Below are 14,568 nucleotides of genomic sequence, written 5' to 3' on the forward strand. Positions count from 1 at the left end.
TATATTGTGAAAGATATCACAAGTGGAAAATTGCTATTGAGAGTCAGCATAGTATAGTGGAGAAGAGACAGTCATTGTGGCCAAGAGAAATGGGGTCAAGTCACAGCAGCAGGTATCCTGGGTGGGTGACCTCACCTCTCTGAGCTTTGTGTCCCTACAATTGGTGTGCATCAGACTCTTTCAGTTGCAAGTAACAGAAAGCCTAACTCGAACAAGCATTTGCATAAAAAAGGGAATTTAGTCTGGACACTGTTCAGGCATGCAAACAATGTCAAGTCACAGGCTTGCTGACCAGCTCTTAGCTCTGCTCTCCAAGCTGTTTCCCTTTCTTTGATAGTAGTCCTTCTCTTACCCACCCAGCCCCATAGAAAACAGCCCCCTGGTGAAACTTTTTAATGGAAATTCCAGAATTAATTCTTTTTGACCTGGCTTGGATGATGTGCCCAATTGTTGAAGCCTAGATGGATCATTGGCACTGGGAGATACTCAAATGGGCTGTGCTCTGGGATAAGAGGGGCAGGATGAGCCCCAGTAGAAACCGATAGGCTGAGAATGTGGTAGAAGTAGTGGATGCACAGAATGCAAAGTACTGGTACCCAAAAATAAGGGGAGGGGGCTGGGCCGGCAGCAGCAGATGTTCCTGACAGAGCTATAGGGGACACGATGACACTGCCCACCCGGGTGTGAATGGGCCCTGTATACAAAGCAGGAGATTAGGATGATGATTGTACAAGATGGGGCTCTGGCAAGCAAAATCTGAGCTACTCAGAAGTCAGCCCAGTGGGCAGCAAAACAAGCACCTGACTGAGGCAAATGTGGAAAGTTCCAGAATAGGCAGTAAAATAGAGCAAACACGCACACACACACACACACATACACACACACAGACTCCAGTACTAGAGCCAAGGGCAAGGTCAGCCTCGTCAGGGAAGAAACTGGGGGCTCAGAATGCACAGGTTATGATATAGTTAAGGCCATGGCCAAAAGCCCAACTCTGATAGAGCTGGTGCCTCTGGCTTTTGGTTGAGTGGACAGCTTGTCCCGCTTTAAGGGCCAGGCCCAGCAGGCTAAGGTAACCATAGCAACTAAAAGTTATGGAAGATGGATGAAAAGCTTGTAAACACAGCTTCCACCCATGCGGCATAGCTTCAGGTTCCTAGGAGACAGCCACATAAAGACCAGTTTGGCTCGTGGTGACCAGGAAAAAAGGACTATTTCTGGGTACTACCATCAGCAAAATCAGAGCCTGCAAAGCAGACAGGGAGACAGGCGGGACAAATAGACATGCGGGCTACAAAAGCAGGGTCTTGATGGCGTGCAGGTCCAGCTGCTCACCAGTGCCCAGAGATGAGCTTGCATCCGCTCTGCCTCTGCTGTGCACCACCCACAGCCCTTCCAGGCCTAACTCCCTCTCCCAGCCTCCTCACATGCTTCTTCCCAGCCTCCAACGCCAACGGGTGAATTACCACAGACACAGAGGGGCAGCAACTAGGCATCCTGCCTGCCAGCTCCATGTTGCTCCGTCATAAATAAGCAGCTGCATCATACAGTTTCTGAGCTGCACAACCAGCAATGACAAGCTGCATTTCTACCCACCGCAGGCAGCACTGGTGGGGCTGCAGCAGGATGCTGATAGCTTCGTTCCTCAAGGCCACAGCCAAGCCAGCACTCTACTGCACAGCGTTAACCAGTGCTTTGCAGACTGGCTATGATAGTCCCCACTCCAAGCATTTAAAAGACATAAATTCTGTGTTTTCTCCAATCTGATTTTCCAAAGGCAAAAAGAAAATCTAGCAAATTCGTTTTGCCTGATAAATACTTAAAATTTTAGGTGCACAGAACCCAAATAGTAACTATGGCAACACAGGCCACTCCAATAAGACTGACACAGATTATTTCCAGCACAATAGCCTGGCTTGTGCTCAGACAGCAGAGGTAATGTTGGCTGAAAGCAATTCCTGAATTGGAGTATAAAAAAAAATTCTCTGGCAGTGGAAGCTTTAGATTTAGGTCTCTAGTTCCAGGCTCTAAGAAGGTGAATTAACTACTGCATTGCTGTCCTGCCTCTCCACCCTAATGACCTGGCTCACTCTTTGCTCTCTGCATAGGCCTCTTCACTCTCCAGCCACAAAGGCACCCACATCCCCAGACTTGGTGATGGAGCTAAGAAATGAGGCTGTGAAAATCACAGCATCCAACAACTTGACTAGACTGTAGGGGTCTCCTGAGCAGAAGCCTGCCGAAGGCAGGGTAATGTGCTGTGGCTCTGCACAGAGTTGGGGCTCTGGGCCATGGTGGGGGAAGAAGCTGTCTTACCCCATTTGTTTTACAGATTGGGAAATCAAGACCCAATAAAATTAGGGTACTTGGTCATGAGCCCTCAGAATCCAGGCTGCTGGTTAAGGCCACTAACTGTAGAGTAAGACACAACAGCACTTGACAAATCATCAAAATTCAGCAAGTGTAGTTTATTAAGATTAGATGCATGCAGAATTTAAAAGCACATCAGTGAATTTTTTTGTTTGGCTTTTTTTTCTGTTACTCGGCATGTATCTTAGTTACTTTTCTCCCTGCTGAGACAAAATATTTGACACTCAAAGTTAGGAGGAAAGGTTCATTTAGCTCACAGTTTAGAGAGAATTTCAGTCTACAACCAGCTGGCTCCAAGGCAGGGTGACATATAGCAGAGGGGCAAGAGTTCATGGTAATAGAAGACAGCAAAAGCAACAAGAGGGGAAAAAAAGCAACAAAAGGGAAGGGAGACAAGCCTCTTTCTGTTCCTTAAACTGTATGTAGTCTACCTGCCCTAAGGTAAGATGCCCTTAATCCCAGCATCACACACTCTAAAAAAGCCCTATGACCACATGAGGTTTTGTGGAAACATCTAGACACAAGCCATAACAAGGTGGAACTCAAGGTCTTGTGCATGTTAAATAGGCACTTTGTCACTGAGCTACACCCAAGCCCCTCAATGGGTTTTTCAGACTCTGTTACACTTTGATCCGTTGCCCTTTCATGTACTTTTGAGCTTTTACTTATGAGTGATTTTGTAACATCCTATATTGATAATTTGGAAAATATTGGCTCATTGAGTTGTGCAGGTCTTACAAACATTGTCACATTTTATTATCCAATAGCAAATTCACTAACATCAGCACCAATCTCATGAGATAAGCCTCTGAGGATTGGGAAGCTACTAAACACATGGCAACTGATACCGTCACTTGAAAGCTTGAATGTGATCTTCAATAACAAATATTGCCAGTTGTTTTCCTTGACAGGCTCATTTCTTTTTGAGAAATTCTATTGAACCTAGAGTAACTATAGTATTAGTTAAAGAACAATAATTTTTTTTAAAAGGGTAAAACCATGACTGTCATACTGACATAAAATGAACGCATGTTAAAGTTGTTTTTTTTTTTTTCACAGCACTCAAGAGGTTAAGGCAGAAGGATCTCATGAATTTGAGGCCAGGCTGGCTACATAGTGAGTTCAAGTTCAGGCTGAACTACATAGCAAACTACTGTCTCAAAGAAAAAAAAGATTTTTTAACTCATAATGAGGGATCCAGGCAGCTCAAAGGAAAATTAGAGGCACAAATTTATACGAAAAGAATGTTGATAGGAAAGTGGAGATGGACATTAAACTGGTTTTTCCATTGGATGAGGAAGACATGTCCCTCTGCCAGGCAGAATTCCCTAATGCAGCTATAGACAAACTTGTTTTACTGTGCTATCAGCTACTCACAATTTAAGAGAGTTGTAAGTGGCTCCCATAGAAGCAGAATCAGCTAAGGGTGCAGTAATGAGCAGTTCTTTGAAGCACAAATCTTCCCCACATTTTATGTCACTCATCCTTTCAAGTAAAAATGTTATTTTATTAAAAAAAAAAAAACAGCTAGTTCAGCTCACAGCTCTGAAGTTGCTCAATTGCTTTTTCAGAGACAGCTATCCTACTTCCGTACACAACACAAGTGCTTTACATGTATCCCATTCCATTACACAAAGTACTGAGAGGATACAGTATGTATACAGAAAAGTTGAGATTAAGTAAGTTAATTAATTGTACTGCTTAATCAAGATCATTTTTTTTTGAGATAGGGTCTCTCTATGTAGTTCAGGTTGACCTTGAACTCACAGTGTACCACAGGATGGCTTTGAACTCATGGCACTCCTCCTGCCTGAGCCTCCCAAGTGCTCAGATTACAGCAGTGTGCCACCATGCCTGGCAAAATCACTTTTAAGTGAAACTGGAATTTCATTTTGTTTTGCTTTATCACACATGTAGCAGAGAACATGCGGACTGCAGTGCGGTTGGTCTGCCATATTCAGGGTTCTACATCATGGAATTGACAATCAGGGATTGAAATATTAGGAGGAAAAATTGCACCTGTACTGAACATATGCAGACTTTTCTATTATTATTTCTTAAACAAGAGAGTAGAGCAACAATTTATATAACATTTAAATTGTACTAGGTAAATTAATCTGGAGATGATATAAAGTATATGGTTATATAAAAAGTTATATATATGGTTATATATAACCTATGCATAGGTTATATAAAAATACTATACTATCTTATATAAGATACTGGCACATGCATAGATTTGGGGGTGTCTTGTAATCAATCCTCTATGGATACCGAGGGAGGACCATACTGCTAATGTTTGGTGCCACTGCCCTAATTTCAGCTAAGGGGGAAGAGATCTTAGCTGCCACTGCTTTTGTACCATATGTCCAAAAAGTTAGCACAGTGAAATGCAAGAGATAGTATTAGTATTGCTGCAGTGGCAAGCAGAAACTCTGAAATGACACTGAGGATTTGGAGGCATACTTATTTATGTCAACAGGCACTGACTGAGATCATTCCCTGAATATCAGGCCCTGATCTCTAGTGGTCTAGGGCTTATATGGGTTAAGCAAGCAGGAGGTACAGAGACAGAATGGTTTGTCAATTGGGGATTGGTTTATACAATGTTCATCATAGTAACTACCTATGCATCACAGTGACCAGCCGTTTCTAAGAGACAGGAGCAACCAGAACCGGAACAGAAACTACTACCAGGGTAACTAAGAAACTAAAGTATACTGTCTGGGAGGGCAATTTTCTGTTACACTTCCTCCCTCTGTTAGTTTCCCCAGCAAATCTTTGCTGGGCATATTATATGTGATCTTCTGAGACAAGGCCCAACTAGAGTTTAGGCCTGTCTGTTCTGTGACATTATTCTGGCAAGGTAGTAAAGGAGTTAATCTGATCTAGGAGAGTGTCCAATGTATCTTGGATGCTCATCAAATCTTGGTCAAGTGTTTGATTGATTATTCTGTTCTCTTGGGGCAACCGTCCATATAGTTTAAGGCAAAAAAAAAGACAAAAAAAAAAAAAAAACCCCACACACACGGCTAGCAGAGGGTGGGGGGAGCAAGGACGCAAGGACTGGGGTAAGCAGAATCCAGGTCAATGAACAAAAACCACAACTAGCAAGGGTTCAGGGAAGCAAGGAGTGGAGTAAGCATCCCCAAAAGACACAAAAATCAAGGGGAATAGGTATGGAGCAATCCTGTGACAGATGTCCTCAGGCTTCAGTAGTGCATGCACTGGCTCTTCAGAGTGAGCCTTGGAGGAGCTGTCCAGATAAGTTTTTCAGTGGATCTAAAGCTGGATTTATGGACCTTATAGAGGTAGTTAATATGTGTCTTGAGTATATGTGTATGCAGGAATGTCTACAGATATAGCTGGTCTTTTAACTGGTTACAAACTGTATGTAGTGTTTATTTAATCTAGTTTTTTAGTTACCTCTGCTCTAAATGCAGGGTCATTGTCACTGCCAGTGATCAAGGGTAGGCCATATCTAGGGATGATTTTTTTTTATAGCAGAACCCTACAAACTTTTCTTCTCAATGCAGGTAGGAAATGGGAGGTTAGGGCTGGTGGTCCAGACACTGAAGCCTGAGCTGGCTGCAGGGGTATGGGAGCCAGTGCAGTGGGTTGAGTTTGCATAACAAATGGTGAGGGAAGGTCTGGCTCTGACCTTCTGGGAATACTGGGTTTTTAGTCAATTGGATCCCCAGAGAGGATTTAGGCCTCTGGACTGGATTATTTTGCATTGTTGGTGGTAGGTTTCCAAACAGCAACAGGAAGCAGTTTGCTGTGCAGATCATCCCTGCAGGGGAGTTCTGGCCAAAATTGTTTTGTCCAAGGTGACCACAGCACATCTAGCCTGTTGGGCTTTATTTCTCACAGAGCTACTTCCATCCATGGACATTGTGTATTCAGCATCTGTCAGGGGGCCCATTTTTTAGAACAGTTCATCCCAGTACAGTATGTGGACCCTGGAAAGTTAGGTCTCAGTCTAAGGTGAGCTTATCAGCTTTCTTGATCAGAAGGACAATGGCTGTTATACTGTGGAGGCAAGTGGGGGAGGAAGTCCTTGGGGGCTACTGGGCCAAAGTCTGAGTAAGCATAGAAAAGCTTCAAGAAATTTATGGAGTTTCTTTCTTGTAACCACTTTCTGTTAGATATTGTAGCAGAGCTTTTGTGTAGGCAATGTATATGGAGGGCAGTTGTGGTGGTGGCATGGCAGCCTGGGGATCTTGAGCTGGCTTTATAGGCAGGAGAGGTGTACTGTTTGATGCAGATGGGGGTTGCCTTGGGACAGCTCAGTCACCTTTACAGGCAGTAAGGGTGTACGTTTGATGCAGATGGGGGTTGCCTTGGGACAGCTCAATCACCAAAGGGGCATGATTCATAGCAGGGTGAGTCTTTTGTCTATACTTCTGGAAATGAGTCTCAAAATTTCAGGGTTATGATTACCAAGTATTTTAGGTAACAGCTAGCAGAAACACCAATATGACACCCAGGATTTGGAGGCAGATTTATTTGTGTTAATGGGCACTAATCAGAATCATTCCCCAGAATATCAGGCCCTGATTTCTGGTGGTCTAGAGCTTGTATTGGATAAGCAAGCAGGAAGTACAGAGGCAGAATGGCTTGTCAATTGGGGATTGGTTTATACAGTGTGCATCATAGTGACCAGCTATGCATCACAGTGACCAGCTGTTCCTAAGAGACAGGAGCAACCAGAACTGGAACAGGAACCCGGGCAACTAAAAACTGAAGTACACTGGCTGGTGGGGCCATTTTCTGTTACATTGCTAGAATAATAGCTTGGACCTGGTGGATCCCCTGGCAGCCTGTTTTGGGGGGCTCAGGGGTCAGTGGACCACACTTTTAGAACTATGGCCATTAAGGAATATGACTAATCAAAGTGACCTGGAGATGAGGAAGCAAAAAAACCAAACCTCTGCAAAGTGGTCAGACATCACAGGGGGTCACTGTTCTGGGGCAGAAAGTCATAAGTGAGACCTAGAAATAGCGGCAAGAATCTGGAGAGGGGAGATTCTAAACATAATAATAGAATTCAATAAAGGTCATGACACTTTTGTTGTTATTACATACTGGCAATCCCAAATGGTGCCATCAACAAAATACTCCTCCCTACATGGGCAGATGTCCTCACTATATAGAAGTAAGGACCCTCGAAACAGGAGCCTAGCTCTAGAATAGCAGGAAATGTAAGGAAGAAATGGCTATCAGTACATTTCTGTTCTTCTGGTGTTAAGTGGGGCTCAGAACATGCATCCTGACATTTGAGAAAACAGCAGAAGCACGGCTGCTGTGACCTCTAGCCCTTCTCCACTGAGACAGGCAATCAAAGAGTTCTCCAACCTGAGGATACCCAGTCCCTCCATTTAATCAAGAGGGCCTCAGAAGTCCCAGTGAGAGCCTCTGGGAAAGAGAAAGAAATAAGGAGCACTCCACTAGAAAGGAGGAGGGCATATCACACCGATTTACAGACAACATGATCTTAACATATTAGAAAAACCGAAAGACTCCACCAAATACTAGATCTGATGAACAAATTCAGTGAAGTTGCAGGATTGAACTGGTCCTCTTTCCATTGCTGGGAAAAAAAATACCTGCTATCCAGGACCTAAAGGAGAAAGGGACGTTAGGGCACACTGTGTCAAAAGCTTCGCCTGTTGTCAGCTTCTCTGAGGCAGAAACATCCCACGAGAGGGACACAGCAGAGAAAAGCCATCAGCCTCACAACAAGGGAAGAATCAGAGAGAGAAGGGGCTGGGATAGGACGGGCCCTTATGAGAAGAGAGGAGAAGGGGCTGAGACAGGAAGGGGCTGGGACAGGATGGCATACCCCCAGTGGTCTGCTTCTACCTAGACCCATGCCTGACAACCCACTCAGCTAATGGACCAGTGCCTACATGATCCAGTCACATCTGCAGGCTGAACATGCTGCACTGGGACACAAGCCCTCAATACGAGAGTCTCTGGGGAGACTTCATATCACAGGGGTATAAAATCAACATGCAAAAGTCAGGGCTGCTCCTGTACACTACTGAGCTAGCTGAGAAAGAAATCAAGAAGGCAATCCCATTTACAGTAGCTACAAAAAAAAACCACTTAGAATTAATTTAACCGAGAATATGAAAGATTCCTGTAATGAAAACTATAAAACACTAAGGAAAGAAATTGAAGAAGACACCAAAAAAATGGAAGGGTAGCCCATGTTCATGGACTGGAAGAATTAATGTTAAAATATATATACTATCCAAAGTGATTTAAAGATTCAGTACAATTCTTATTAAAATATCAACAACATTCTTCACAGAAACAGAACCAGATTCCAAAGATCTGCATAGATGCACAAAGGAAGCCAAGTGCTATGGCACACATCTGTAGTCCAGCGCTCTGGAAGACTAAGGCAGGAGGATCAAAAATTCAAGCCCAGCCTGGGCAACTTAGTGAAACCTCATCTCAAAATAAAAAAATAAAAAGGCTGGGGATGTAGCTCAGTGTGGAAGGCATGGGTTCAATCCCCAGTACTGCTAAAAAAAAAGAAAGGCAAGGAAAAAAGAGAAGGAGCAAGGGGCACAGAAAAGACCCTGAATAGCCAAAGCAATCCTGGGCAAAATGAAAAAAGTGGAGGCATCAGAGTACGTGACCTCAAAACATAAAGCTCCAGTAACCAAGATAGCACGGTGCTAGTATGGAAGGAGATAGATAGGCAATGGCGCAGCATAGAAAACCCACAATCAAATCATATACTTACAGCAAACTGATTTGCAACATAGGTGCCAGGGAGACACTGGAGAAAGATGATGTTTTCAGGAAATGATACAGGAAACACTGACTATCCATACATGGAAGACAGGAGCTAGATCCTGATTTTCATCAAGCATATAAATAATCTCAAAGTCCTTAAAAGACTGAGATGTGAGACCTGAAACTATGGAACTACTAGAAGAAATTAGGGCAAGTGCTTCAGGACATTTGTGTGAATGGACATCTTCATGAGACCCTAAAAACACAAACAACAAAAGCAAAAATAGATAAATTTGATCATATCAAACTAAAAAGTTCCTTACAGCAATGGAAACAATCAATAGAGTGAAGACACAAACTATGAAATGAGAGAAACTATTTGCAAATTATTCATTTATACAAGCACTTAATATCCAGAATATATAAGGACCTCAAACAGTTAAACAGCAAAAAAAAGTAACCTGGTTTTATTTTTTTAATTTTTTTATTTTTAAAGATAACAAAAACACATTAGCAAACAAACAGACATAAACAAAACAACCCCCAAACGATAGAAACAATACAGAGTTTCAGACAAGGTGACAGAAAATTAACAACAGGTATTGTATTACATATTGTTATCTTCAAATTGGTTACTCAGTTAAACAAATATAGGTATTTAACATTGATCAAACAATTAAACATTAACTGTTCCTTTCAATAAAGCAATAGAAGTCAATAGTACGATTCTCTGTTATCCTCTGTGCGTGTGTGTGTGTGTGTGTGTGTGTGTGTATTTTTTTCCCTTCTTTTTCTCTTTTCCCTCATTCCAGTTGTTCCCTCTTTTGAACAGTTTCTTTCCCTTTCACAATATCTATTATACCTTTCAGACTTTATTTACTCTTTCAGTGCCTACACTAGTAAGACAATACAGTATTTACAGATGTGGGTCTGATTTATTTCACTTATGAGTATGGACTCTAATTGCATCCATTTACCTATGAAAGCCTCAAGTTTATCTTTCTTTATAGCTGAATAATATTCCATTACGTAAAAATACCACGTCTTTTTTTATCCATTCCTCAGTTGATGAGCATCTGTGTTGTTTCCACAATTTAGCTATTACAAACTGAGCAGCTATAAACATGGGCGCACATATATCGCAGTAGTATGATGTTTGTAGTTCTTCTGGAAAACACCCAAAAGGGAAATAGCTGGGTTGAATGGTATCTCTAGTACTAGTTTACTGAGGAATCTCCAGACTGATTTCCACAGGGGTTGCACCAGTCTACACTCCCACCAACAGTGAAGAAGCATTGCTTTTTCCCCACAGCCTTGCCAGCATTAGTTACTGGTTGATTTGATGATAGTCATTCTCTCTGGGCTGAGATGAAATTTCAGTGTTGTTTTAATTTGCATTTCTCAAATGACTAATGATGCTGAACATTTTTTCATGTATTTATTTGCCATTTGTATTTCTTCATCTGAGAAGTGTGTATTCATCTCAGCTGCCCATTTTTGGACTGGGTCTTTAAATTTGGGGGTACTGATTTTTTTTCATTCTTTATATGTTCTAGATAGAAGTCCTTTGTCTGAGGGACAGTCAACTAAAATTTTTTCCGAATTTGTGGGTTTTCTTTTTACTCTGTTGGTGATTTCTCTAAATGTGCCAAAACTTTTCAATAAGATGAGATCCCAGTTGTTGATTCTTTGAAGTATTGCCTGTGCAGTTTGGTTTTTGTTCATGAACTCTTCGCCTACACCTACGTTTTAAAGATTTTTACCTACTTTCTCTTGCAGTAGATTTAACATGTCTGTTTTAATATTTAAATCTTCAATTCATTTGATTTGAGTTTGACCCATGTCTAACCTGGTTTTTAAAATGGGCCAGGTAAGGTGGCACATGCTGTAACCCCAGCACTCGGGAGACTGAGGCAGGGGATTGCCTCAAGTTCAAGGCCAGACAAGGCTACACAGTGAGTTCAAGGCAGCCTGAACTGCATAGTGATATCCAGTCTCAAAAAATATGCAAATAATCTGAGTAGACTTTTCTCAAAAGAAAATATATGAAAGCCCAATGAGCATACGAAAAAATGTTCAACATCACTAACCACCAGGAAAATGCAAATTAAAAACTGAAAGTTATCATCTCACCCTACTTAGAGTGGCTATTACCAAAAATATGAGTGGGCATGGTAGAACATGCCTGTATTCCCAGCCACTTGGGAGACTGAGGCAGGAAGATTGTTTGAGCCCAAGAGTTCAAGGCTTGAGGTTAGCCTGGACAGCACAGCAAAACATCATCAAAGAAAGAAACTCTGAAATTCCCAAAACTAAACATAGGGAGAGGGCTTCAGGACACCAGTATAAATGGATGAAAAAGTTTTTTATAAGACCCTAAAAGCACCAACAACAAAAGTAAAAGTAGACAAACTAGATTAATGAGAGAGAGAGAGAGAGAGAGAGAGAGAGAGAGAGAGAGAGAGATTGAGAAAGGAAGAAGAGGAGGATGAGGAAGGGATAGGGGAGGAAGGAAGTGAAGGAGAAAAGGAGGAAAAGAAAAGACAAAAATAAATGCTGGTGAGGAGGTGGAGAAGGAGAACTCTTCTGGTAGGAATATAAATGAATACAGCCATCATGAGAAATAATATTGAGGTTCCTCAAAAAAACTAAAAACCTGGGCTAAGGGTGTAGCTCAGTGTAGAGTGTGAGCTTAGCATGTGCAAAGCTCTGAGGCCAACTCCCAGTACAAAAACAAATACATATGTACATGCATACTTACATACATATATGCATGCATACATACATACATGATCCAGAAAGCCCACTACTGGGAATCCATCCAAGGGAAAGAAATCACACTAGAATTGAAGCTCCAGGATAGAGCATTGCCTAGCATGCTCAAGGCCTTAAGTTTGATCCCCACCAACACCAAAACAAAACAAAGGAAAAGAAATAAGAATGTCACAGAGACCCACACACTCTCATAGTTATTGCCACACTACTCTCAATAGCTGGATCAACCTATGTGTTGGTGAGTGGATGAACAGAAAAAGAAAATGTGGTGCATAGGTAAAGTAGAATATTATCCAGCCATTAAAAAGAATGAATAGCCAGGTGTGGTGGTGCATGCCTATAATACAGCACTCAGGGTGCTGAGGCAGGAGGATCGCTGCAAGTTCAAGGCCAGCCTGAGCTACAAAATGAGTTTAAGGCCAGCCCGAACTGCATAGTGAAACTCTGTCTTAAAAAACCAAAAAAAATTAAAAGAATGAAATACTCTCATTAGCAACAACATGGATGGGCCTGAGGAATGTTAAATGAAATAAGCCAGTCAAAAAAAGCAATCCCACATGTTTTCACTCATATGTGAAAGCTAAAATAGTTGGTCTCATGGAAGTCATACCACAGAACACTCCAGTCACTAGAGTATGAGCAGGGGAGAGTGTATATCACACACAGGAGGAATAAGTGTGAGAGTTCTGTAGCATAGTAGGTGACTATGGTTAACCATAATTAACTACATGTTTCAAAATAGCTAGAAGAGACTGTCTTAGTTACTTCTTTCTAATTGTTGAGGCAAAATATCTGACATCCAAAGTTAAAGGAGGAAAGGTTTATTTAGTTCACAGTTTGTAGAGGTTTCAGTTCATAGTTGCCTGGTTCCAAGGCAGGGTGGCATGGCAGAGGGGCATCACAGAGGAGAAACAGTTGATGGAGAGCAGAAGATAGTGAAGCAAGCAAGGGACCTTCACAGCTTCTTTCTGCCCCTTTTAAACTCTACCCAGGCTGCTTAGATTAGGGTGGTGTCAAACCAATCCGTGGGATGATCCAGCAGTCACCCACCCTTAATGCTAGCACCCTTAATCCTAGCATAGCACCATGAATCAATCACACACCCTAGATCTTGCCATCTCTGAAAAAGCCCCACATATAACTTCATGAGGCTTTGCGGGGGCACACCTAGACACTCGGGATAACCGAGGCTTTGATAGAAGAAATGATAAATATTTGAGGTATTATGAATGCTGGTAACTCTGATTTGATCCTTACACATTGTATACTTTCAGAGGCAGTTTGTAATAACTAAATCTTGAAAACAACCCAAATGGTCATCTACGGAAGAATGGATAAAAAAGATGTGGGGTTTTTTATACAATGGAGTACTACTCAGCCTTAAAGAAGGATAAGCTTGAGACATTTCTAGCTCCATGGATAGACATTGAGACTATACTCCTAAGTGAAAAAAGTCGGACACACATGTGTAAATATCACATTGTTACCAGGTGTAGTGGTGCACACCTATAATCCCAGTACTCAAGAGGCTGAGGCAGGAGGATCATTGCAAGTTCAAGACCAGCCTGGGCTACAAAGGGAGCTCAAGGCCAGACTGAACTGCAAAGTGAGACCCTGTCTCAAAAAGACAAAAAAAATCACATTGTCTCTCAGATGTGAGAAACTGAAAATGTAAATAAGAATCAGAATGTATACTAGATATTGTGAAATGGAAGAAATTGTTTAAAAGGAAAGGGAAACTAGGGAGGGGGAGGGATAAAGGAAGGAAAGGAAAAGAAAAAATTGAGAAAAGAAAGAAAAATGAGTGGTGAATTAGCTAATGGTCAACTTGTAACACCAAGGTGAACTGAATCAGCATGGTGCTAGGTATGGAAGGCCCACCTGAGGATTGTTGCCAACAGCATAAAAAGAGAACTGGACAGGAAAATGGTGCACTGTTGATTCTCCCGGAGACGCTGTCAAGCTGGATTTCCTGACATGAACTCAGCTGTTCTCATCATCAGAGGAGCCTGGGTCCTCATAGTCACTGAGGCAGACTGTGGTTCTTCTTGGGGAGCTCTGGTCCCTACCTTGAGCATCACTTCTTGGATCAAGTGCAGATCCCTCAGCCTGCTGGCCCAGATCCTTCATCCGACTGGCACAAACTTTCTAGCTTCCACTACTGGCCTTTGGACCTTCCCAGTGCAGATCTTTGATACAGACTTGCATGAGACATTGTCATGGGCTCTGGGCCTCCAGCTGGACTCGTGCAGGACATTGCCATGGGATCCAGTCCTTCACCTGGATTCTTTGGGTCTCTAGCATGTGGACAGATCTTTTTTATGCCTCTGCATTTGACTTTTGGGTAACTATTATAAAATAATCCTATAAATTATGTGCCTTGTATTAAATCCATTCCCTTGCAAATTCTGACTACAACAAAATGGAAACAAACAATTTTGGTGTGCATAAATAAGGAGAGAAAGAGGCGTTGAAGCGGGGGAGGGGGACCAGAAAAAAAGAGAAATCAAGATATACATGTACAGGTACAGATTCCCTATGATGAATCTGATCTTTATGTATCTTTAAATGGTACCAATAAACTTAATGATTAAGAGGAAGAAGAAGAAGAAGAAGAAGAAGAAGAAGAAGAAGAAGAAGAAGAAGAAGAAGAAGAAGAAGAAGAAGAAG

Source organism: Chinchilla lanigera, unplaced genomic scaffold, assembly GCF_000276665.1.
Source record: "Chinchilla lanigera isolate Chin_1 unplaced genomic scaffold, ChiLan1.0 scaffold00160, whole genome shotgun sequence".
NCBI classification, from domain to species: Eukaryota; Metazoa; Chordata; class Mammalia; order Rodentia; family Chinchillidae; genus Chinchilla; species Chinchilla lanigera.